This window comes from Podarcis bocagei, assembly GCF_964188305.1.
Source record: "Podarcis bocagei genome assembly, chromosome: 14".
NCBI lineage: Eukaryota > Metazoa > Chordata > Lepidosauria > Squamata > Lacertidae > Podarcis > Podarcis bocagei.
In genome coordinates, this window is record NC_138139.1 from 21,509,207 (window position 1) to 21,535,036 (window position 25,830).

At 44.1% G+C, this 25,830-nt stretch overlaps 1 protein-coding gene across 2 annotated transcripts in view; it reads right to left on the reverse strand.

Annotated features, from left to right (window-relative positions):
• Nucleotides 1-25,830, reverse strand: part of AGBL1 (AGBL carboxypeptidase 1) — a 413,198-nt gene that overhangs the window by 350,033 nt on the left and 37,335 nt on the right. The gene's annotated exons all lie outside the window — the stretch shown is intronic.

Genomic DNA, 25,830 nt, shown 5'->3' on the forward strand with positions numbered 1-25,830 from the left:
AAGAAAAAGAAGGGAAATATCATTTTCTTCCATAATTTCTGTAACCTTTGGCTTCATAATCTCTCCTGCGGTTCCCCCAGCTACTGCAAACTGAGCAGAAGAGCTCTGTGGAAAAACCATCACACTTCCATCATCTTGCACCAGCTTGCAAGGCCTTATCCTTTGCGTTTGGCTCAGTTCTACAATTAGCCTTCTAGCCTTGCATTAGCGTTACACTGATCTGTAGTGACCAGTCAGTACAAACAACTAGCCAGTGCGTCGTGAGGAATTAGGTGGAATGCTTTTCTTGACACGACTCCTCCAGATCTCGCTCTCTTTTGCTGTCTAGGAAGCTCCCTGTGACCAAGTCAGACCACTGGGTCCATCTGGCTCGGTGCCAGATACATAGGCCAGCCATTGTTCTCTAGGATTCTGTGCAGGAATCTCTCCTAGCCCTATAACGAAATGCCAGGGGTTCAACCTAAGACCTTCTGCATGCAAAACAGATGCTCTGCCCCTGAGCCGTGCCCCTTCCCCCAATCTCTCAGTGCTGGGAGAAGCTGGCTCTGGATTTCAGTGAACTTCCTGGTGCCTAAGCCATGACTGACCACAAAATATTTCCAGGAAGTACATTCTGGGATTCTAGCCGGGAACTTATCACTGGTTTTCTAAACCAGTTGCACATCAGCACTGCAAACATAGATATACATATATAACTAGATATATGTGTCAGGGACTGGGCAGAGGAGGAGTGGTGAAGACCACCTCCCCAGCCTGACCCTTCCAGAGAAGGAGAAGAAGACAGTTCAGAATTACAACAGGGGTTTGAGGGAGATAACAGCTCATGGCAGATGGTGGGGAAAGCTGGGAAATAATGGGAGAGGAGGAAGAATAAGCACCAGAGAAGAAGAAGAAGAAGGGTTTGGATTTGATATCCCGCTTTGTCACTACCCGAAGGAGTCTCAAAGCGGCTAACATTCTCCTTTCCCTTCCTCCCCCATAACAAACACTCTGTGAGGTGAGTGGGGCTGAGAGACTTCAAAGAAGTGTGACTGGCCCAAGGTCACCCAGCAGCTGCATGTGGAGGAGTGGGGAAGCGAACCCGGTTCATCAGATTACGAGTCCATCGCTCTTAACCACTATACCACACTGGCCACACTGGCCACAGAGGGCGAGCATTCCCCCTCTCCCAGGCATTGAAAGTAGGAGAGCAAAGAACTCAGAGGCAGAGGGAACTTCTCAGCACCCGTAGCGGTGACGCATGAAGGGAGAGAGGGAGGGGCTGGAGACTCACTCGGGGCAACGACATTATTTCAAGAGGATGCATTTCCAAGCCTATCTCTGTGAATATTGAATAAAAAGCAGTTGGTAAGGACTTTTCCTTGTCTTATCCCTTCCTGGCAACCTACCATAGGAGGTTGGATCCTCTGCCACTTGACAATATGTATCTTGTATATCTTGATTTTTACCTTTTTGTTCTATTACAGTTCTTATATTTGGGTTTTAATGTTTCTTTTTATTTTATTTCTGTTATCTTTGGGATAAAAATGTCTCAAGTAAATGTAATAAACACATTAGCATAATAACTATTATTAATATTGTAAAATATTATTAATGGTACTGAAAGCTGATGGGTGGCCCATCAGGATCAAGGCAGCCAAACTCCCCCTGCAAAGCACATCTCACAGAAGAGGTGTTCACACAGTTACAAGTTATGGCAGCTCCTGTGCGCTCCTGTCACTGTGCTTTTTAAGCTGGGTTCACATAGCATTAGCCACAATCCATCTGCATCCTGTAAGTAAGTCAGTCAGTAAGTAAGTTCCTAGCCTAGCATGCTAACCATTTAACCAAACAGCTCCACCGTATACATAACATCTATTCCCCCATTGAACTTCAAAGATGGAGGACTGGTACTTCCAGGTCAGACGTCATGCGGAAAAGTGCCGAAATGCCATTGTTGGGGCAGCTAGCAAAGCAGCTGAAAAGACAAGTTTCTGGAGCATAATGTTGCTGCTCTGTTTCCCTGCTTCTAGGAAGTTCTATGTGTCCACAGCATGCCACATACTGGCATCTTCAAAGCCCCACATGCCCGCTGCGTTGTTTCACCGAAATCACTATATAAACAAAGCCTCCGATAAATCGCATTAGCTTTCTCACCAAGCCAATTATCAAGCTGCAGTTGGAAATAAATATTTTATTGCCATTCAGCTGCCATTTATCGCGTATTCAGCTCGGCAGCCAAGCAGAGGCGAGATTGCAGGGCAGAGAAGCCCACTAGCACCCGCTGTTCCAAGGCTGGCCTTCTTCCTTGTTTACAATGCAATCCCACCCCCCTCCCCGCAAAATGAATCAATTGGAGTCCAGAAAAAGCTTTGCAAACAAGCAACAAATCACCATGTAAAAGCCAGCTGGGCTGATGCTTCAGTGCACTGATTGAAAACTAGGGCAGTGATCAGAGCCGCAGAACAGGAAGAAGAAGGAGAAAAAATTATAATGGCCAGGTGGTAACCGAGTGGTGGCCAGTGAGACACCGGCCAGTTTTGTGTATCAGAATGCCACCTGATGGAATGGGAATGAGCAGGCTGTGCCAGGAACACGGCAGTATTTCTTTGCTACATCTCCTTCTGTGTGCACCTGTATATCTGTGCACAAATCAGAAGTGATGCATAAATGACAACTGGGTTTTAACAAGGAAGATGGGGAACATCTGCCCTGTGCCGAATCAGACCCACGGTCCATCAAGCTCGGCATTGTCTGCACAGACTGGAAGTGTCTCCCTCTGGTGAAAACCATACATCCTGCAGAAAGGCTAATTCATATTAGGAAGCTGCCTTTCACCCTCTGGCCAGTGACCCCACCAGCAGTACTGTCTACTCTGCCTGACAGTGGCCCTCCAGGGTTTCACAGGAGTCTTTCCGAGGCCTCCTTAGACATCTTGAGGATGGCACCTGGGACCTTCTGCGTGCAAAGCAGATGCTTTGCCACAGAGCTTCAACCCTTCACGCTAAGAAGCTTCCAGAAAGTCAGACCCTTGGTCCATGTAGCTGATGACACTTACTGGAGGTGGCTCTCCAGGGTTCCAGGCAAGGGTTTCTCCCTGATGAGAGATGCTGGAGGTTGAACCTGGGATCTTCTGCTTGGAAAGTAGATGCTCTGCCACTGAGCTATCTCGCTTCCCAGGATATAAGGAGGGATGACTCTTCCCATTCTCCCTTCTCTCCCCCACCACAATCACACAAGGATTATGATTGTGATAATCATAGGTATGGCCAGTGAAATTCTCAAAGAGATGGTAGATGCAAGCATACTCACAGGTGAGTCTGGTTGGCCACTGTGGGAACAGAGTGCTGGGTTGGATGGCCCATTGGCCTCATCCAACAACCAGAATCTTCTTATGTTCTCTGCCACCTGAATGGAGACCGCAGAGGGGCTGTGGACCTCTAGTGCCTGAGATGCAAGGTCAGTCTCAGAAGAGCAGGTGTATCCTGCCCATTAAAAAAAAGTCCCATCAATGGGTTGAGGCTGAGTTCATCCTAGGAACATGTGAGCATGGTCCATCTAGCTCAGTTTTGTCTACACTGACTGGCAGTGAAAAAATTCTGCACCCTTGCTTGGGTTCCAAGGCTCCAATCCTTGGTCTCCAGGTTCTGGATCTGACATTCTAGCAACACTAACATGGGAAAGACCAGTCCTTACTTAGACCCTGCATTTCATGTATGTTACAGCCTTGTTGGATTGCCAGACTTCCATGGCTAACCTGAAGTCTCCAGGTTTGCCTACCCCTCTTCAGATGGCAGGTGGTGGGTTTGAATCTCCAGTTGAGAGATGATGATGATGATGATGATGATGATGATGATGATATGATTTTTAAAAATTATTAAGCATGCAGCTTGCAAGCTATAGCCCAGTGGGAACATTTAAACCTATCTGGCCAGAAGCAAGTAGGCTAGATTAAATGTTCCCTGCCCAGGCGCCTGAAACAGATGAGAAGAAATGGTCCCCTCACTTCGGCTGGACCTGAGAACATCCTCTGTAACTAAGCTTTCTATCTTACTTTCCAGTAAGTGATGTGAGGTCTGGGATGCTCCTGACCGTGCAACAGGAGTGATGCAGTAGAGCAGTAAAGCGAGAGGGGGACACTGTGTCATAGATATGGCAAGTTGACAAATTCACTGCTACATACTGAGAAATTGAGAGCAGGAGATGGGTGGTTTTTGTGAACATGGTCACCTGGTATCATCATAAGGCAAAGCAATGTTCTTTCCTCCAGCATCAGAGGGAGATAATGAGATGAAGAAGGAGAGAGAAGCGAGGATCTGGATAGAAGTGGGGGGCAATAACCAACAGTAAAACTGCATGAGAGAGAGAGAGAGAGAGAGAGAGAGAGAGAGAGAGAGAGAGAGAACTACAGAGAAAGTGAAAAGGCTCTGAAGCTGTGAGCAAATGCTGCAGCAGAACTCTTGACATTATGCCCAGTGGAAAACCTGATAATTGTCTCAAGAAAAGATGGGAAATACACAGACAAAGCTCCATTCCAAAAACCCAGACCTTCGCCAAGGAGATTCTGATGAATCCCTGTGACAAAGAGCCAAGTTTCACTCCACCAAACTCTTTTAAATCTGCCTCAAAGAGAGGGATGGAGGGAAAGAAGATAGATGATAGATTAGATCAGGCTTCCTCAACTTCAGCCCTCCAGATGTTTTGAGACTACAATTCCCATCATCCCTAACTACTGGTCCTGCTAGCTAGGGATCATGGGAGTTGTAGGCCAGAAACATCTGGAGGGCCGAGATTGAGGAAGCCTGGATTAGATGATAGATAGATAGATAGATGATAGATAGATAGATAGATAGATAGATAGATAGATAGATAGATAGATAGATGATAGATAGATAGATAGATGATAGAGATGATAGTAGATAGATAGATAGATGATAGATAGATAGATAGATAGATGATAGATAGATAGATAGATAATAGATAGATAGATAGAGATAGAGATGATGATAGATAGATAGATGATAGATAGATAGATGATAGATAGATAGATGATAGATAGATAGATAGATAGATAGAGATGATAGATAGATAGATAGATAGATAGATAGATGATAGATAGATGATAGATAGATAGATAGATAGATAGATAGATAGATAGAGAGAGATAGATAGATAGATAGATAGATAGATAGATAGATAGATAGATAGATAGATAGATGATAGATAGATGATAAATGATAGATAGATACCACCTTCCTGGGGAAACTATGTAAAAATAACGTTGTTAGGATGGATCAGTCTATTTCTGGACCATAATTCCATTCATAAATCCATTCTATCCTGTGTCTGCATTAATCTGTGGGTTGTTGTTGTTTTTTAAAAAAACAACTATGTATGAAGTTTTATACTTATATACATATTTTATCAGAAAATTCCATTTCATGTATATCTTATCTCAATGTGCATAATGTGCATATTTCTAAGCATATTTTACTCTGAAATATGCCATATGTTTTCCATATCTTGGTATGCTTTTGAGCTGAGGATTACAAAATCTGGAGAATTCATGCTCTGGTCCATTTACAGTATTAGTTGAAGAGGTGGCGATCTGGTCAGTTCACCGAAAGATGCCAACCAAGCAAAATTCTCTTCCATCTCTAGAACTTCAGTGTAAAAAAAAAAGGAGGCTTGCAGAGCTTCTAAGAGGTAAATTAGTCAAGTAGAACTTTAACTGATAGAACTTTAACTGGTTTAATCACTGAGAGCATTCATTTTATTGATGGGGATGCAAAGCAAAGGCACATTTGCTTGTTAGGGGGAGGAGTTGCCAGTTCTCTGGTGTGCGTAATACTGAATGCAAAAGGAAATCTTAACCATCGCTGTTAGCTTTTTCAATTTCTTATGAGATAAGTTGCTATTTAACTTGCACATTATGGAGAATGGGCTCCTAGATGGCTGCGGCAGAAGGCAGTTCAGACTGCAGGCACAAAGGACCATATTTTTCAGAGCTTCTCCACTTAAATGCCTTCTTGTGTGTACTTAAACAGCACATCTGAGTGAAAAGTTTGCAGTAATTTTCACCAGGATGCGCCACTTTGCCATATACAAATGATATTTTAATGTGGGTTCTCCCCCCCCGACGCATTCCTCTTATGAATTCCTTCCCCTGAAACATCCCAAAGCGATTGAGAACTAAAGGCAATTTCAGATCCAGTGCCGATATAGATTGAGATAAGATTCACCGCTGTAAAGGCTTGTGGGGAAGGGGAGGGTTTCAATAGACATTGCAAAGAGAATAGAGGTGGTGTCAGTCTGATATGTAAGGGAGAGCATTTTAAAGGGTAAGTTCCCAGTCACATGGTATGGAATGGGCCTTCTAATGAGATGATATGCAGCTACAGAAGGCTCCATTCTGCAGAACTCAAGTGATTGGTTGGGTCTATGAGATAATCTTCTCTAGTTACAGCACCCCCCGACTACAGACCTACACCCTCAGTGGGAGTAAAACCCTGACCAAAGCACACAACTGACCAATTATCTGGACTCAGGGTCGAGGGAACACCTAGTTGGGCATGTCTTTGCTAGCACCTTGTTGACGTCATCAGGCCACATCATTGAAATTGATCATGTGACTCACAGGAAATGCTGGAAATAGAAACCTATACAATGGTACCTTGGAAGCTGAACACCTTGGCTCCTGAACAAATCAGCTCCCGAACGATCAAAACCCAGAAGTGAGTGTTCCGGTTTTCGAACATTTTTCAGAAGCCAAACGTCCAGTGTGGCTTTCATGGCTTCCGATTGGCTACAGGACACTCCTGAGGCTAATCAGAAGCTGTGCTTTGGTTTTCAAACAGTTCCGGGAGTCAAACGCACTCCTAGAATGCATTCTGTTTGAGAACCAAGGTATTGTATATTAAATATACATATATATATATATATATATATATATATATATATATATATATATAATCCATGCTCCAGGTTACGCATGCACACGTCATCAGCAGAAATATGAAGTTACACAGCTCAGAAAATTCCGCCACTTGTTCTGCATGAATAAGCTAAGACCCAAGCAACTTACATGGGAATATGGGAAACTGCATTATATCAAGTCAGACCATTAATCCAGTATTGTCTATTATAACAATTGACAGTGGCTCTACAGTGTTGGTGCTGACCTTTAAAGCCCTAAATGGCCTGGGTCCAGTATATCTGAAGGAGCGTCTCCACCCCCATCTATCTACCCGGACTGAGGTCCAGCGCCGAGGGCCTTCTGGTGGTTCCCTCACTATGAGAGGCCAAGTTACAGGGAACCAGGCACAGGAGGACCTTCTCAGTAGTGGCACCCACCCTGTGGAACACCCTCCCACCAGATGTCAAAGAGAACAACAACTACCAGACTTTTAGAAGACATCTGAAGACAGCCCTGTTTAGGGAATTAACCTAAATATTTGTGCCATGTGTCTATTTCCACTGGGGGGGGGGGAGGCGGAAACTCACCATGCAAAGCTTGGGTGCCATGCAGATGTGAGTTTTTTAAAAAACCAGGTCTGTGACTGTATAATGAAATTTGTATTTGCTGCATTTGTATTTCAAATTATTTGTTGCATTTGTTTTTCAAATTGTTTGGTTAGGAGCCAGATGACTACTCTGCTGCAAATTATTTAGCAGCTTGACAGTGCTGTTCAAAATGCATAATCATATGAGATGCTTTATAATCAAAAAGCCTTAGAGCTAGAGAAAGGGACAAAACCTATAGCGATCTGGCTGCCGAGCCAACCGCTCCGAACAACAAAGGCCTCTGAAGCACCTCCAAAACCAGCATGTTGGACAGGGAACAAGCAAACAGATTGAAAAATGCTTCTTGCACATTCAGTGTGTGCAAACTACGGACATAAGCAAGGAGGAAGCTCTTCATTGTTCTCTGTGCCAAATGAAAATGAGATTATCTAACAAGACTGGACAAGCACAAAGATGTGGTAATAAAGGAAAACAATATTTTATCTTGATACAGCCAAACCCAGGGGCCCATCAAACTTCACAAAATCCCTCTGCAGAAACACACTTTTGCTTAGAAATTAAGCAGGTATGAGGCCGCATATTGATGGTTTCATGCAGGCAGGATTCGCCATAGCTAGTTACAAGGGAAAACATAGGTGTACACAAATACTGCATGATTTTCATGCTGAGTTCAGCATGAAACTGTGTCCCATGTAGAATTTTGCAAGATTTCTAACAGCTCCTTAGATCTGGGATACAGCACAATACAAAGGAACAAAGGATGAGATTGTGAATCCACCACCCTGGGGTCCTCCAGCTGGCTGGGGCCAATGGGGGTTGTAGTCCAAAAAATAAAATTGCTTTCCCCACCCCAATTAATTCTCCTTTTGCTTGCAGTGGAAGAAAGGGGGGCAGATTGAGAGTAGCCAGGCAATCTGCCTCTGCAGTTACTAGTGTGAGTGAACAGTGGAAGGCAGAAGAGCCATAGCACCATGATGGAAGAATTGTTTTGCATGCAAAAAGTTCCAGGTTCAACCCCTAGCATCTCCAGGTGGGTCTGGGAAATACTCCTGCAAATAATACCAATGGGATCCCCAACCCTTAAGCACTGGGCCATCACAGTTAAGTGTGGGTGAAGGCAAAGCTTTTGTGTTAGGTGAGCATTTGGTGTTAATGAACCATGGGGAAGCACACCACAAAACTGTGAGTGGTTCTGGCTCTTCCCTGGGAATCATCATCCCTCCCTTTGTTCCTGTGCTTTGTGCTGCATCCCAGCTGTGGCTGGGTCTCCAGCTGTTTTTGAACTACAGTTCCCATCCTCCTTGACCATTGGTCCTGCTCGCTAGGGGTGATGGGAGTTGTAGTCCAAAAAGAACTGGAGGCCCAAGTTTGGGAAACCCTGCTCTAGCCTGATTGGGCAGTCAAGAATATCAACAGTTTAAAATATACACTATAACAGGGCTGTAAAACAGGTCGATCGTGATCTACCAGTTGATCGTGGGATCTTCCCCCCGCCCCCGCCCCCCGCACCAAAAAAAAAAGTTGGACAGCCCTGCACTATGATAAAATTGCAGATTAGAATACATGTCAGCTTTATATGTAAAGGTAAAGGTAAAGGTAAAGGTAAAGGGACCCCTAACCATTAGGTCCAGTTTTGGCTGACCTTAGGGTTGCGGCGCTCATCTCGCTTTATTGGCCGAGGGAGCCGGCGTACAGCTTCCGGGTCATGTGGCCAGCATGACTAAGCCGCTTCTGGCGAACCAGAGCAGCGCACGTAAACGCCTCTTACCTTCCTGTTGGAGCGGTACCTATTTATCTACTTGCACTTTGACGTGCTTTCGAACTGCTAGGTTGGCAGGAGCAGGGACCGAACTCACCCCATTGCAGGGATTCGAACCGCCGACCTTCTGATCGGCAAGTCCTAGACTCAGTGGTTTAACCCACAGCGCCACCTGCTTCAAGGAAAGCTTATCTAAATAGAAAGGTTTTTAGAAGGTGCTGAAAAGAATACAATGGGCAGGGAGTTCCAGAGTTTAGGAGCTGCCACACTATAAGATTGATTTGTTACAAATGCAGAAGAATAGCTGCACATTATGGTCTGCACATTCATCCTAGAGGTGCAGATTGAGTCAATCCAGACTGGAATTTGCAAAGATCAAACTCCTCATGTCCCCCTCCCCACCCCCCGCCCTAAACTACTATATGCAGGTCACTGAACCCTTCGCCTCCCACAAGCCTCTGCCTCTCCCAACTGCTGCATGTTATAAGGCACTCTGGAGATAAAAGATGCTACCATCAAAAGAGAACCCAATACAGAGTGTTCTCAGACTGTAACGATGTATGGGAGTTAAGAAGAGTGCTCATTTTTAGACTTATCTGCAAGGAGATAAAATGCAGCAAAACTAATTTGAAAACGCCGAATGATTGGGGAGGGCTGGGGTGGAACAAACTAGAAAAATGTAAAGACCAACTTATAGCAAGATAAGGGGGAAATTGCAGGGTGTGTTCACCCCAACCCTGGCCATGGGGATGAAATGCATGTCAGTGGAGAGGATCTGCTAGAAGAGAGCAATGGGAAACATAATATCATACAATGAGCCCACAGGTTCAGGCCAAAGGTACATCTTGTCAAGCACCCTATTTTCACAGTGACCAAGCAGGTGCCAATTGGACTGGGCCAACGCACCTATGAGGCAAGGTGAGGCAACCACCTCAGGTGGCGAGGTCCTCCAGGGGCAGCAGATCATGATGTCAACCTTTCTTCCTCCCTTCCCTTGTTCCTGGTGTAGATTTTCCCTGGTGTCCTTCTTCCCTGGTGGGGAGGGGGAATGCCATTTCGGTGGGTCATTTGAGTGGGGGGCAAATACAGGGATGGGAATCCTGTGGCTCTCCAGATGTGGCTGGACTCCAACTCCAATCATCCATGGGCCGAGTTGATGGGAGCAGGGGTCCAGAAACTACATCTGCAGGGCTGTAGGGAACCACCCCTCACTTAACAATTTTATAAATAAATAAATGAATAAATGCTTCCACCCATTTTGGCGGGTGGGGGGGTTACATTCTGTACCAAAAAGTCTTACAGTTGCTTCCATTCCAGGCGGCATCTTTAAGTGCTGCTTTTCCACAGTGCTGCACAGAAACTGACCCACTGATTTACTGAAAGTTTTTTTTTTTTCCTCCTGTGAAAAAGGCTTACATTTTTTCCACCTCAATCTTGGGACACCTGAGAATTTCTTTAGAATTTCAGCGGGTGCAGGGTTCAGCTCATCATTACAATGTGGATGAGTGGCGTGTGCATGCATTTGTGTTTCTTTCCACTGAATGTTTCTCAAGCTCTCTGCAGCCTCCCTAGCTGCCTGCACTTCCTGATCTGAAAAAGCCCCATGGAAGGAGCTTCTTCCCCTGGGTTATCACTGAAGGCACCCAGGAAGGCTGCAGAGTGCAGAACCCTGATGAGATGGTCTATAGAATGAAAGAACAGACACTCACAAATACCCCCCGGCTGCTTGAAAAGTAAGGTAAGCAGGACGAAGCCCCTGTACGGTACTCCACCCATGAGAATTTCACCCAATTTTTTTCTCCCCTTTGATTTATTTTTGAAGTGCCATTTCCTGTTCTCCTAAGTGATGAAGAATGGTCAGGAGAAATGGCAGGAGAAATTTTTGGCACGGCACTAAGCAAGATTTCAGCTCCTCCTTGGATTAAGTCCAGGGGCAACTCAACCCCAGGCTTTGTTTATAGATTTCTGTCTTGGTGCTGTCACTGTTGATAACAGCCAGGGAGGTATGAGTGAGGTGAAGAGTACTGACAAGTTTATCATGGCAGGAGCCTGTGTATTGTCTCCATCGCCAGTCTGCCATGCTGTACCAAACTCATCATACTTGGCCTTGCGCGGAAATTTAGGGTAAATTTAGGAAGGACATTTCCTTGGGGCTGCAGAACCAGTCAAGAATCTGGCAAGTCACAATAAATGCCCAGCATATTTTTTACTGGATTTTCAAACTCTCAATACTGCTCAAGCAAGGCTTTTTGGGAAGGGTTGCCCAGTGTAATTTCCAGTTTAACCCTAAAAAGGGAGAGTGGCTTGTCAATTGTTGACACCTACAGTAAGAACATAATAAGAGCCCTAACTGGATTAGGCTATTGGTCCACCTACTTCAGCATCCTGTTCTCACAGTGGCCACCCACATACCTATGGGGAGCCTGCTAGCAGGACCCGACCACAAGAGCACTCTCCCCTCCTGTGGTTCCCATCAACTGGTATTCAGAAGCATTCCTGCCTCTGTGGAGGCAGAGCATAGCCATCATGGCTAGTGGCCATTGGTTGCCTTATCCATGAATTTTCCCAGTCCACCTAAAGCCATCTAAATTGGTGACCATTCTTAGGTGGTACATGACCCCAGTCAAGCTTGCAAAAATCTATCATTTGCCCGATAACAAATGTTGGAAATGTAAAGAAACGGAAGGTACATTCTTTCACCTTTGGTGGACGTGCCCAAAGATTAAGGCTTTCTGGGAAATGATATATAATGAACTGAAAAAGGTATTTAAATATACCTTCCTGAAGAAACCAGAGGCCTTTCTCCTGGGCATGGTCAGCCAGTTGGTGACAAGGAAGGATAGAACTTTTTTATGTATGCTACAACAGCAGCAAGAATACTCATTGCAAAGTATTGGAAGACACAAGATTTACCCACTCTGGAAGAATGGCAGATGAAGGTGATCGACTACATGGAATTGGCAGAAATGACTGGCAGAATCCGAGACCAGGGAGAAGAGTTGGTGAAAGAAGACTGGAAGAAATTTAAAGACTATTTACAGAAATATTGTAAAATCAATGAATGTTAGAAGGATGTTGGATAGAAACTAAGGGGTTTCCAGCTGTAATGCTTTAGGAGATACGAAAAAAAAAAGGTTTATAAATGGGTAAAAGCTTAATGGTAAGGATTTGCTGAACTAACAAATTGAAGTGGAATACAAAGAAGGGAGGTATGAGGAGGTCTGGGGAAATAAGCGTAAGGAAGATATGTTATGGAAAATTATTTGTTTTTTAACTGTTTTTATGTTGTATTTTGTATTTTGTTTCTTTTTATTTTATTTATTTTTTCATTGTTATATTTTAAAAACTTTAATAAATATCTTTTGGGGAAAAATAAATAAATTGGTGACCATTCTTGTCTCCTATGGGAGTGAATGCCATTGCTGAAGTATCTGCTGAGTTTATCTATGTTCCTGGGTAGCAGACTGAGCAGGCAGATGGGTTACCTGTTCACAATCTCCTCCATTGGGGTGAGATGTATTTCTATTTAAAATGTAGACATTATTTCTAAATTGGCATCTATAATAATAATAATAATTTGTTATTTATATCCTGCCCTCCCCAGCCAGCCAAAGCCGGGCTCAGAGCGGCTAACAACAAGTAAAAATAGCACAGTGTACATAAAATCACACAGTCAATGAATTAAAATACATTCTAAAATCAATTCAGAATCAAATTAATGGCAACCATTGGGCTAGAGTTCTGTGAGGATTACAGAAGGAGAGAAGGGGTCAGACTGTGCCTTGGCCAAAGGCCTGGTGGAACAGCTCCATCTTGCAGGCCCTGCGGAAAGATGTCAAGTCCCGCAGGCCCCTAGTTTCTTGTGACAGAACGTTCCACCAGATCGGGGCCACAGCTGAAAAAGCCCTGGCTCTGATCAAGGCCAGCCTAACCTCCCTGTGGCCTGGGACCTCCAAGATGTTTTTGACTGAAGACTGTAAGGTCCTCTGTGGGACATACCAGGAGAGGCGGTCCTGTAGGTACGAATTAGCGCCTTCAAATCTATGTCCTCCTTGTTACTGATAAGGTGTTTTCCCCTGCTTTTGGCGATGAATCACCCAAGCCGACAGAAGCTGCAACGGCAGCAGCTACGCAAAACCTTTCAGGATATAGAATAGTCCCAGGTGATTAAAATTATAATGTGTGTGTGTAATCATCTATGGTGAATACAATCAGGAGAGGGGGGATCAAATGTGCACAGTGCTGCTAACAGCTGAATGAAAAACATCCTCTTCTGACACTTCTCAGGAACTGTTTATCATCAAGCAGTTCAAGAGCCCTCATGGGATTCTTTCCCTTTTCGTCTCCGGGACACATGAGGAAACAGCCAGGCAGGAGGGTGAACTGAAACATCTGCTGCCGTTGTCTCTGCAGTGATGGTAATTCCAGAGAGCTTGCATACAGATTCCCTCTGTGCAATCAGAATGTCTGAACAGCACCGAAATCCATTTTATGACCTGGGCCAGGGGTTGCCAGTGCGGCACCCATGGGTGCAAAGGCACACTTGAGGTGCACAAAAAGCCAATCTTAGATACCTTGCCTCCACACACAGGGGAAGGTGAAGGTGGTTTTCTCCCATGAAAAGTACATGGAACTGGAGGAAGAAGTGGAAAGAGTCCAGATCGACAAAAGGAAGTACGTCTTCACAAAGCACAGAGTTAAATGTACCGGTAGTTAAACCATTTGCTTCCAAATACCAACATCCTCCTTCAGATGGCGCCAGAGCTGTTGTCACACCATCACCTTGGCACCTGCCATCTGGAGCAAAGTCCTTTTGCAACTGCCTCTCCCCACCTCGCTGGCTCATCGTCTATTTTCAAAACCTCATCCGAAAGCATCTATTTCCCTCCCGTGACTTTGCCTTTTAATTTTCCAATCTCTCTCCGCTTCTGCCGTTTCGCTCTTCCAGTGCCAATAACATATAATTCGGCACTGTAACTATATTTACCCCGAGAAGCATTTCTGACATAGCGTTGCTATGAAATCAGACTTTATTGCTTATTACAGCTCAGGCAGGTTGTTCTGGGAAGGAAATGATATAGACCGTAAAAACAGATATGCAGGGAGAAGTGTGTAAATGAAGATGCCTTGACTTCAGAGCTCATTTGTTCTATTAAAATGGCCCATTGCATAGAACTCAAATGCAGTGTTTTATTTACTTATCCTACTGATGTCACCTCCCTCTGTGCCATGCAATCTGAAATATGAAGTGAGCTTAATAACTACCTAGTGTAGCAGCGAAGACAAGTTCCCTTCTTCTACAGCACTATAGAAGCAGCACTACCATCTTGAATGCCAGCATGTGTGCTAAGTACTGGACAAAACACAGAACCCCCCCCCAAAAAAAATCCCCAGCCTAGTCATAGTGAAAGCTATGGTTTTCCCAGTAGTGATGTATGGAAGTGAGAGGTGGACCATAAAGAAGGCTGATCGCCGAAGAATTGATGCTTTTGAATTATGGTGCTGGAGGAGACTCTTGAGAGTCCCATGGACTGCAAGAAGATCAAACCTCTCCATTCTGAAGGAAATCAGCCCTGAGTGCTCACTGGAAGGACAGATCCTAAAGCTGAGGCTCCAATACTTTGGCCACCTCATGAGAAGAGAAGACTCCCTGGAAAAGACCCTGATGTTGGGAAAGATAGAGGGCACAAGGAGAAGGGGACAACAGAGGACAAGATGGTTGGATAGTGTTCTCGAAGCTACCAGCATGAGTTTGACCAAACTGCGGGAGGCAGTGGAAGACAGGAGTGCTTGGCATGCTCTGGTCCATGGGGTCATGAAGAGTCGGACACGACTAAACGACTAAACAACAACAACAACAATTATGTGCAAAGTTAAAAAGTCCTTCCTTTTGTCTGTCCTAAATCTTCCGCCATTCAGCTTCACTGGTTGAACCTGGGTTTTAGACTAATGAGAGAGAGGGAGGGAAAACTTCTCTCTGTCCACACCAGGCATAAACTTGTACACCTTCATTCATGTCCCTCCTTGCTCCCCTTGTCTCTCACGGCTTAAAAGCTGCAAATGTTTTAACCAGTACTATTTTTCTAGAAAAAGAGGTGCCGGAACTCACTGCGAACGCCTCCCTTGTTGTCTTATAATGGCAGTGGTGCCCACCTAAGAGATGCTGGAACTGAGCTGTGGCTGAAAAAAAGGCCTGGTTGTAACCTTTCCTTATATGCATAGTAGATGGGAAGCTGCTGTGTCGCTCTTGCCTCCATGTATACAAAGCAACATGCAATTCTACTGTGACATGCATTCAGCTACAAGCTGTTGTGCCCCAATTAGTGGGGAGGTTCTGCCTTGTACACACGCCGTCCTTCTCAAGAAAGTGCTTTCCTTTTCCTTTCCTCTCTTTTTTCTTTCTTTCTTTCTTTGCTTAGCAGGATGTTCTATTCTAAATCCCATGTGCAGATCTGAAAGGAAAACTCACAAATCTGCCTGTGACCTAGCCAAAAGTACGTATATTTGGAGTTCTCCTCTGGGAACTCCAACAGGGGATCAAGTGAACTGTACAGTAACTTCCAAATAAGTGGGCATTAACTAACAGCGAATTCTTGACTGCATTCCAATAGAATTGTATGTTCCTGTCCAAGTAAACACCCAAGCAGCTCAGCACAATTAATGAGAAATCAGCAACTAACAAGGGGAATTAGGGCTGATTTGCTTCCCGCTTCACCTCCAAAACTGCTGCCAGATAAGCATATGTATAAAGCAGTCCGAAGACTATTCCTCAAAATGTACCGATCCTTGGCAGCCACACTTGTACGTTGCCAAGGAACTAATCAGTGTGTCGGTGCACTGAGTTCATTTCTCATGCTCAAAATATTGGCTGGCAGAGACTGAGGGAAGAAGGGGCACTCTTGGGCTTCCAACGTCTGCTCAAACATTGGGAGGCAGAGGCTAGTTCAACCATAGCAGAATTTCACAGCTTGAGCAAACAGTGTGGTCTTCCGGAAGCAACCAGTAGGGTGGTGGTGTCAACCAGGTCTCTTGTCACCAGCTTCTCTGCACTTTCTGAAGCGGGAGGGACAACACGGGCATGGTGCAAATGTGTTGGGTTGACTCCACCAGTGTGTTTGTCCCATGCTGCCCCCATCACAGTCTTGACCCTGTCCCTTTCGGGAAGCTGCAGTGCCATCAATGGTGGGTGGTCAAGTAAGCACCCCATGCCGACCACTACCGATGACTTCAAAACCACCATTAGTGTACTCCTCCCTGTCTTTGGCCTTGTTTGAGAACTTGAGAAGCATGCTGGATCAGGCTAGTGGCCCATCTAGTCCAGTTTCCTGTTCTCACAGTGGCTGACCAGATGCTTGTTGGAAACCGACAAGGAAGACCTGAGCACAAGAGCACTTTGTCCGCCTAGCAACTGGTGTTCAGTGGCATACCGCCTCTGACAGTGGAGGTGGAACATGGCTGTTGTGGCTAATAGTCAAGGTTGGCCTTCTCCTCCATGCATCTTTCTAACCCTCTTTTAAAGCCATCCAAGTTGATGGCCACCACAGCCTCCTTTTTTCTTTGCCTGTTACCTTTGGTCCCCCAGCTTCAGCTATCTGAAGGTCTCCTGCTCTCTTCTGTAATGCCTCTAATCTTTCTATTTTGCCTCTGGGGATGCTTAAGGAATTTGATCTTCATGACTTCATATACAAAATTAGCAGATGCACTTCTCTCAGTCTAATGTGTACACGAGAGCTTAAGCTATCCATTGGATTTTATGCTTCTCTGCCACGGGTATCTCCTTTCAGTGTTTTTCAGTTCATTTGCTATTATTTTCTGAGCTGTTTTTCTGTTTTCCTAAGCTCTTTTTATTACATTGTGTGCATCGCCTTGAGACATATGTGTGGAAGATGACTAATAAAAAATAATTTAAACATGTCCAATATGCCTTTTAAATGCATACGTTTGGAGAAAATGTGCATTTAAAAGCACATGTTGAGAGAGAGAGAAATACAGTATACAGTTAAATAGATCTTAAACGTTATTTTGTGAGGAATCTTCTTTTTTCAAATTGCAGATTAATGTAGAAACAGAATGGAATCCTGGGTTTAAAATGTGGAAGAATCATACAGCTATATCCATTCCTAATTGGCTCCCTCTCGGAACAAAAATCTTTCCCAGAACATCTATGTGATCTTCTATGATATGTGATGCCACCTAGCTCTGTTCCTTTAGATCTCGGCACAAAAACATGAATTTTCCTTTGGCTTAAGCCCTTAATCTTTATTCTCAAGTGAAATGAGCATTAAATGCTCATATAGCTGCCTCTGATCATGTTCATTTCTAGTTACCCTCCTTCCTTTCCAACCCTTAGTCAATCAGAAGTTTCCGCAGCCCATGTCAAAATTAGATGGAAAACTCCTTAATGCAAGGATTGGCTGTTGGCTTTGAAAAACACCATATACAGAGGGTGGTGAACCTCTTCAGAGACTGAATAAGTCTGGATCTGGGAACTCTATTCACTAGCCCTGCTTTGAGTGTTTTGGCCTGCCTGGAACAAGTCCTGAACCCTGATAATGTTTCTTGCTCACCTGGATGGAGGGTAGAGAGGGATGCTTGAGTGTGAGAGGAACTAGTGTATTGCACAAGGTAAAATTTGCATTCAAAGCTCTGCCCACCACTGGCATGTCCAGCCTGGAAGGTTGTCCAGAAGAGAACGTGTTTCTCTGTCTGGAAAAGATTCTCCATTTCCGATATCCAGTGGTGGTGCATTCTTCACCATGGTTGAAAAATGTCAGTCATAGCAAATCATTGCATAACCATTCTGGTCACTTTGCTTCTGCCCACCCTCCACAACCACAAAATACAACTGCAAATCCCAAGTTCACTTTATAGATTGAGTTGTATGGTGCTATCTATGTGCATGGCATTTTACGAAGTACAAGAGGACAGATCCCGAGGTACCTACAAATGTTATTTTCATCTCCTCAGTTCACTTTCCTCTCTGTCACAACTTGCCCTTAATCAAGATGCCCCCTTGGCTCTGGGCAATACCCACTCAACCTTTCAGTAAAGAGAGGGCAGTGCACTCTGAGCTTATGCCTGTCTTTTCTAAGACAGCCTCTGTTGTTTCGCTTCACAGAGGAACAGGAACTGCTGAAGCACCAATAAACAGCGTTTGAGGATAAGCAGGAGTGCTGATCGCTTATTCCTGCCATAAATTACCTTGTAACCCCAAGGCTAAGTATTGCTTGCATCCGAAGGCCCACCAGTGCCTCGCTGCTCACAATATTAGAAGGCCATCCAGCAAGATTTGACACTTCTTTGAAAGATTGCCACTGGTGAGTTTATTCACTGACGACTGTGAATCGCATAATGTTAGAAATGGCTGAAAAATCCGCCCCTATCTGATCCAAGGTGGGGGAGTACATTTCTGACGGGGAATAATGAGTCATTTGGCATGCATCCCAAAAAAGGTCAATTGGGGCATGGGTGAACCTCCATCTAAATAGCCCAGGGGCTGATGCCAGTGAAATAAATAGCACCATGTATCTTGTTACTACATGCTAGCAGGCTTAGTAAATAGCTCTTGTCTCTGTGATTGACAGGGCTGGCTCTCGAAGTGACCTTGGCTTAACCGGGAGATGGCTGGCCACCTTCATGAGATGGGATGTATAGACATCTCTCAGGAGGGGTGAGCTGTGCATTCCATATTCTTGGAACCTAACCAAATAGCAAGGACCATACATGCCTTTTTGAGGGAAAGCTGTCTGCTCCTTCCTTCCAGCCAGAGGAGAGATTTCTGAGTGAGTGCAAGAACTAAAGGGCGGCTGCATTTGTCCGGAGTAAGGGGTAAATGGGCATATGAGGATTGGGGATGGGTGAATATGTCAATTTCGGTTTCTCATGTTTCCAGTCTTAAAGTACAGCAACCCACATCAGTTTGCAATTAAACTACAAAGTCCTCATGAAAATTCAACAGTCTTTTAGAGCTAATTCTCCAATAATAATAATAATAATAATAATAATAATAATAATAATAAATGTTTCACTTAATGATCCTAAGCTGGTAAAGAGTATTAGTCAGGAGTTTTAAGATTTTTTTTCAAAGAAAAAATACACCAGAGGTCGCTTGGTCTGTTATAAGGGATGTGAGTAAGGCATGTACACGCAGGTCCCATAGAACCCTAGAGTTGGAAGGGACCACAAAGATCATCTAGTCCAACCCCCTGAAATGCAGGAATTACAGCCGAAGACCCTGACATATAGCCCTCCGGCCTGTTTTAGAACCTCCAAGGAAGGCAAGTCCACCACCACTATCCTCACACTCACTATCTGAAAATTCACTTATCTGCATGTAAAAGACGATGCTCAAACCTCACTGTGCATTCCACATATTCAGATATCTAATCAGCTGCCTTCCTTATTTCCTTGTTTGTTTACTGGTTGGTGGCAGCCGTTTTCAGGCAGAAACCACGGAGAGTGTGATCAGATGAATCAGAGAACAGGAGAAATTGGATAAGATAAACCGTTTTTCCCCCTTTTGTTTCTCTTTTTCTGATTGGCTGCAGCCATTTCAGGAGGAAACCATGGAGAGAGGGAGGAAAGAGATTGGACAAATTCCACATTAGAAATGTTTGCATAGGAAATAATGAAACTGTAGACTCGTTATGCGAATGCTCACCTAACAAACGATTTCTAAGGAACGTATCATGATTGTTAAGAGGGACTGTCACATTTTTAAAAAGGTATAATTATTTTTAAAGTGTCTGAAACACAGAGAAAGAACATTCAGCAAGAAATTCAGCTGAAAACTAAAATTAACACTTAGATTTTACGTTGAAATAAGTGGAATTTTATGGCCACAATCCGAAGCACCCTAAACACATTTACTTGAAAGTAAACCGAGCGCCGCAACCCCAGAGTCGGCCACGACTGGACCTAATGGTCAGGGGTCCCTTTACCTTTACCTTTTTAAACCTCATTGAACACAGTGGGACTTGGATCTGAATAAGCATGCAGAGGGTTGCACTGCACAGTGTCTACATTTGACTGAATATTTTTAATAGAATTTACTTCCAAGTAAGTGGGTTTGGGATTAAGGTACTTGTCTGTGAAGTTATCACGCAAAGATTGCTCTGAGCATTCCCAGGATAATGGCTGCAAACTTTTGCATTAATGAAGCTCTCAACTGAATGAATTTTCCAGCAGCGTCAAACCTGCTGTTTGGAAGGCCCCAAACCAGCCAGCCATGCTCTGTAATCTCCTAGCCACACTGGTGCATGTCAGATTCCCATTATATATCTGCTTCTCTGGAGCCATAAAGTGCCTCTATGGCTAAACGCTATTCTAATCACAGGCAGCAATCCAGCAGGAAGGACAGAGGGAGGGCAAACAGGATTTGCTTACTCAGTTAAGTGTAGCAGGGACCCATCAATCATGTCTTCAGTAGCTGCAACTGTCTGAGGCCAAGCACTTCAAGAGCCAATGAATTTCCAGGCCCGCCGCTTTGCAAAAGCACGCGCATGCACGTACGCCGTGACCCCAGCTCTTAAGAGGCACAGCACATAAATCAAAGAGGAATTTTCCTTAGGATGCTTTGAATGTCTAGGACACACGTGGGTATCATTCATTGAACTGCTCGTTGCCTTCAGCTTTGAATACTAAATGTCTACATCCCCGAGTCTTGTTCACTGAAAAATACATGGCCAGATATTTACGGTAAAAGGAAGGAAGTTGTATGATCAGATGCTTGTTCAGCTCTCAATTAAAGCAGGGCGGATTGTGGCCCAAAACTGTAACTTTATAGATTTGGAGCAACTAGAGAGAGCAAAATGTTACCAGAAGGATGACAGTGTTACATGTGTTGTGGCAGAAACCAGGAAGGAGTTTCGTGGAATTCAACTAAGGGTAGAATTCAACATCACACTCTTCCAATTGCTCCGTCTGCTGATGTATTTCAGTCTGCCAGACAGAACGATCCCCTGCACTGTTTGGGGAATTCTCCTGACGCTCCCCAGAGCAAATTTGGGGTTGGGGGCAGGGAGGGGGAGGGGGAGAGCCGAAATGTGCAAGCAGAAAAGTCCTTGTGCTTTTCCTTCCACTGACAGGGCTGGCTAGGTTTAATCCCACCCTAGCACATTTATTATGGGATAAGCTTTCACAGACCAGAGTGCACTCCATCAGGTGCATGAAACATAATCCTAAATTGGCAGGAATAGATACGTTAGAGGTGATGTGAGTTGAGCAGCTAATTTGCAAAGCAACTAGTCACTGTGCACATTCACCATGCATTTAATCAGTTCATATCATAAAGAGGGAATTGGGCGTATTTCATGCGCAGTAAGCAATGGGTTGTATTCTGTGCTGGTCCTGCTCAGAGTTGACCCCTTGAAATTAACGGACATGAATAACTTGGGTCCCTTCATGTCAATTGACCTCAAAGAATCCTTGAAGCTGACTTTTTTAAAGGATCTTGAGTGTTGTTAGGAGACCCCTATTCTGATCACAGACCTACAATTTCCAGAGTTTCTTGTGGAGAGGGACTGACTGTTAAACAACTTTGGGAATTGTAACTCGGGGGGAGGGGGAAAATAGGGGTCTCCTAACAGCTCTCAGTGCCCTTAATAAAGTACACTTCCCAAGATTCTTTTAAAGTGTTTAAAGTGCCATCATAGTGTTTTGAATGTATCGTGTGAATGTGGCCTTAATTGGATATAGCACTCCATATCACTCTATACCGGGGTAGTCAACCTTTTTACACCTACCGCCCACTAATGTATCTTTCTTGAGGGTAAAATTTCCTTACCTCCCACCAGTGCTCGATGGAAGGAGGATTCAGCTTGTGCCGCAGAACCCCCTACTGCCCACCTAGAATCCTGAAATGCCCACTAGTGGGCGGTAGGAACCAGGTTGACAACCCCTGCTCTAGACAGTGGTACCTCTGTTTAAGAACAGCCTTGTTTATGAACTACGTATTCAGTATACAAACTCTGCAAAACCAGAAGTAGTGTTCCAGTTAGCAAACTTTACCTCGGTCTATGAATGGAAGCCGAACGGTGGAAGGACACTGGCAGTGGGAGGCCTCATTAGGGAAAGCACGCCTCAGTTTAAGAACAGCTTTGGTTTAAGAACGGACTTCCGGAACGGATTACGTTTGTAAACTGAGGTACCACTGTACAGTGGTACCTCTGGTTGTGAACGGGATCTGTTCCGGAGGCCCATTCGCAACATGAGCAGAACGCAACCCGCGTTTGCGCATGCATGGGTCGCAATTTGCCGCTTCTGCGCATGCATGGGACGTCATTTTGTGCGTCTGCGCATGCGCAAGCGGTGAAACCCAGAAGTAACCCTTTCCGATACTTCCAGGTCGCCACGGGACGCAGCCTGAAAACACGCAACCTGAAGCAAATGTAACATGAGGTATGACTGTATGTGTATGTAGGAATGTAATGCTCCCTGAGGATGACCATGCAAGTCTTAGCTGCATGGTAGATGGTCCCAGCTACTGCAATCTGCACACATTCAAAAGCCACATGAATGAGGTTTGCGTTACACACCATCGGTGGGGTGTGTATGGAAGTAATCTTTGGCGGAGAAAATTTGATCAAACGTTTTGAGAAACAAATCACAACATTGGAAGGAAACAGAGAATTGACAGGAATCTGATCTTTTTTACATTAAGCTCATGAATCTGCAGATAAGATACATTGATCTACATGCAATGAGAATAAATACTGAACACCTTGTCTGCCAAATATGTTGGCTCAGTGGAAGAAAAGTGACCTAAGCGGTGTTTGTGGGGTTTTGTGGGGTTGGAGGGGGTTATGATGATTCAGACAGAAAATAAAACTGAGGAAAAGGCAACTCTGTAAAACTCTGGCAGCCTTTCTCTACACTTCTGGAACAATGAGGAAAAGGAGAAGATAGATGTGGAAATGATGTGCTCATTAATGCAAGTTATAATGTGAAGAACGGTCTTACGACCGGAGATAAGTAATGGGAGTATCTTGAATTCTTACAAAGGTAATACATGAATTGAAAGCAGATACGATGACATTAATATGTGGCATTAAAATCTTTCATTATGATAAATGCTGTCTGGCGGAAGAAACTTTGAAAAATAAAGGTGAAGAACCAAACTCTATCTTATGTGAATGTTTGGCTCCAGGTGCTTCTTGGGCTCTTTCTACTCCCCCCCCCCTTTAATCTGTTCTTTGATAGGTTAACTTCCTTTGATGTTTCCTTATATGTATTTGCTGTGCTGTTGAGTGAATTGCAAGTTTCCTTTTGATGATATGGCTGCTGAGGATTGCAACTCAGTCTTGTCACTTTTATTATTTGTTTGTTAAAACATTGATAGCCCATCCCCCCCACCTTAAAAATATGTTTTTGAAATAACAGAAACAAGTAGAACGCAATCGACAGGAACACAACAACTGCAGCACAACAAAGACTTCAAAATCAGCAGAGATAACCACTAAATACAGCAGTAGTGGGAGACCCCAAATTGGGGGTCAAATGCAGCACTCCAAGTCACTCTATCAAGCCCTCTAAATTCTCACCAGACCACACCTACAGTGGCCCTGTGTCACACCCTGAATGCTTTTGCCTGGCTGGAATGGGTCCTTGAACTCTGATCATGCCTCTTGCTTGCCTGGATGGAGAGTAGAGAGGAGTGTTATCAGTTGGTAGAGCATGAGACTCTTGGGACTCAGCTACGTTAGTAAAGAAACAACGATTTGAACATGCAACACCAGATGGTGCCAGAGAGCAGGACATTTTTATACACAATTTTACATAGGGTGTTTTTTAAAAAAAAATGTTATAACGATTTAATTTCTGACTTATTTATAGAGTTTTTTCTTGCATTGCAAGACGATGAGTTAGATGATCCTTGTGGTACCTTCCACTGAAACCAAGCAGGCGTTTTCATTGTACTCTTTTCAGAAGTGGCTAAAAACATATTTCTTTAGGAAAGTCTACCCAGATGTGTAGAATGTTGACCTGCATTTTAACCTGGGTTTCCTTCCTTCCTTCCTTCCTTCCTTCCTTCCTTCCTTCCTTCCTTCCTTCCTCTCTCTCTTTCTTTCTTTCTTTCTTTCTTTCTTTCTTTCTTTTCTCTCTCTGTCTCTCTCTGTTTCTTTCTTTCTTTCTTTTTGGCTTATTATTGGTTTCTAGTTATTCTTTTAATGTTTTATATGACTGTTTTAAATTGTTTTTGTTCATAATTTTATTTTATTCTTTTCTAAAGTACTCTGAGGGTTGTTTACAATCAAACAGTGTATATATATATATATATATATATATATATATATATATATGCAGGTTTTGGTGTCTTCGAGTGTCTTCCCGTGTAAGAGTTGGGGTGTCTAGGCGACGTTTCGACGAGACACCCCAACTCTTACACGGGAAGACACTCGAAGACACCAAAACCTGCATTCCTGTACCCGTGAAAATCTACGAAAGCATATATATATATATATATATATATATATATATATATATATATATATGCTTTCGTAGATTTTCACGGGTACAGGAATGCAGGTTTTGGTGTCTTCGGGTGTCTTCCCGTGTAAGAGTTGGGGTGTCTAGGCGACGTTTCGACGAGGTCTCACTCGTCATCTTCAGGCTGGTGCTTTCGGCTTCTTGTTACTAGAACAGAGCAGGATCTCAGTGTTTGAGTTCCTATAAATACTGTTGAGGGGGTGTGGTGTATAGCCTCCAACGTTCTGGGCAGAGAGGAAGTTCCCAGGTTAGTGTGCCTTTTCTTCTTTTGTTCATTAATTACTTGAGGGATATCTTGAGTGATTTCTTGAGTGATATTCTGAGTACCACTTAGGAGGGTCATTAGGTGTGGATTAGTTGCTAAAGCTTTCGTGTCTTGACCTCTTGAGCTTGTGAAGAGTTTTTCTGAGAAGATGGCTGTACTGCACTTAGTTGTGCTCTGGCTTGGCTTCGTGTATAGGGGCGAGCTGTGGTTTTGTGCCCTGTGCCAGCCAGATCTGTGTAGGGATTGCAGGGGGGTGCAGCATCCGGAGGTGCCACTATGGTTTGGCTACTGGATGGTGTCTGTAATTTATCTGTGGAGAGGGTCTGGGTTTGGGTCTGGTGTGGTTGATTGGAGATGGCGTTCTGTGTGCCTCTGGTTCTGGTGTCGGTTTTTGTGGGGAGGGCTAATTTCCAGATGTCTGGCAGGCGGGACGTGTCGTCACGCTTGTTCATGTTGTGAGGGTGTTTCTCTATCTCGATGGCTTCCATGATTATTCTCTTGTGGTGATGTTCCATGTTAAAGAGCAATTTGGAATCTGCAAAATTAATTTCGTGTCCTGTTTCTTTCATGTGTTGGTAAAGAGAGGAAGTTTTTTCTTCTTTTTTGACGGCATTCTTGTGTTCTGCGATACGTGCATTTATTCGTCTGTTTGTTTGTCCAATGTACGTGGCTGGGCAGACTTTGCAGGGTATTTCATAGACCCCTTGGTTTTCTAACTGGATTTTATCTTTTGGGTTTCTGAGGATATTGGCTATTTTTTGGTTGGTGCAAAAGGCTGTTTTGATATTGTGTTTATGGAGGATTTTGCTAATTTTAT